This window comes from Bison bison, unplaced genomic scaffold, assembly GCF_000754665.1.
Source record: "Bison bison bison isolate TAMUID 2011002044 unplaced genomic scaffold, Bison_UMD1.0 scf7180017864300, whole genome shotgun sequence".
NCBI lineage: Eukaryota > Metazoa > Chordata > Mammalia > Artiodactyla > Bovidae > Bison > Bison bison.
This window is the reverse complement of record NW_011494872.1, coordinates 1,000,549-1,002,228: the sequence shown is the minus strand read 5'-3', so window position 1 is coordinate 1,002,228 and position 1,680 is coordinate 1,000,549.

Genomic DNA, 1,680 nt, shown 5'->3' with positions numbered 1-1,680 from the left:
TCTCTCTCTCTCTTTTTTTTTTTGCTTGGGTGAGGCCCCCCTGAGGGGGTTTTCTGCAAGGAGCAGGCTCTGTATATTGTGTATTTTTTAAAAGCTCCTTTGTTTAAAAGAAATTTTTTTTTAAATCTTTTTCAGCCTTAGGCAATGGTCTGGGAGGCTTTGGATGTAAACTTGGGAATCCTAGGCCCTTGGAGGTGCAAGCGGAGGTGGGGTAGTCGCCTTAAATCAGAAATTGTTGGATAAATTTTTAAAGGTTTGTGTAGAGGGGGAGGGGGGTTCGCCAGGGCGCCCGGCTGCAGCGTCCTGTAAGCCCTCTCCTTCCTCCAGAGGTACAGCACAGTCTCCCTCCTTTCCTTCGTCAATGGCAGAAAATATGATCTGCGCAGAAGGTGGAGACCCACTACCATCCACTGCTATAGCCTCTCCCATAGGCTATCCAACAGCCTCATGATGGGGGTCCAGAACATTTTTAATCATATTTATAGGATAAGTTTTTAGTTGTTATTGTTTTGTTTTGTTTTGTTTTACCTTCACCCAAGTATCTAAATTAACAGTACCCTTTTCTGGAAACCAAGGGCACTGTTCTTGTACAAATGAAAAAAATAATTGAATGGTAGATTTTTAAACTTTGATTCCTCTCTTACTTAATAACTGCAAAATTACTCCTACAAAGAGCTGTCTTTCATTTGATTCAGTGTTACCCATGTCAGAAAATTAAGTATAGTAGAAGATGTAGTTTTAATTTTCAAAGATCAGGTTTCTTTCAACCTTTTAACTCTAGAAACCAGGTTTTCTCTCAAACCCCTTTAACACTTCCCACCTCTACTCGCCCTGTCTGTCCTACAGGGGGGTTCGCGGCACCCTCGGTGGGGGCCTCTCCGTCCCATAAATTCAATACTTTCTCAACACTTTTTCAATTCAACACTTTCTCAACACTTTTTCTGAGGTACCTACCTTCGAATTAGCCTGTTCCAGGCGCCACTTGCCGGGGTCCAGCCCGGGTGGATCCAGGGAATTTGAAGCGGGGACGGCGTCAGCGAGGATCAGGAAACAACTGCTTAATTAAATGTTAATTAAGGATATAAAGAGTAACAGAATAAGGATAGCTCAGTAGGAAAATTCAGTGAAGAAAAGAGGCTGATATAAGGATAGCTCAGTGAGGAAATTCGGTGGAGAAAAGAGGCTGAATAATTCAGCCAGAAGGTGAGAGAACGACATGGGGAGACCAAGTTTCAGTGAACAAGGCCCGCACTTTATTTTCCAAAGTAGTTTTTATACCTTAAGTTATGCATAGAGGATAACGGGGGAAGGGGTAGAGTCATGCAGCAAGCCAGGCTTTCTTCCTGCAAACTTATCATATGCAAAAGCTTAGGTGATTTGCATCATCTTCTGGCCCGGAGGCCTATTAACATTTTAAGACCCTTTCTTCAGAAAACTTATTTTTCTCTAAAGGTAATTGGTCAGGAGCCACCCTCCAAAAGCATTAGATAAAGTTGCATTCCTACAGAGCAAAGGTGTGGTGGGCTATAACAAGAAAAAGAATTAACTCAAGGGTCCCAGGTTACAAACATTAAAGCTACTACTTACACCAATTATATTAATCAATACACTGCCAGGGACACAGCAGGTAAGGGATATGGAGACTTAGCAGCAAACATTGGCCCAACAAGTGAAAATCCC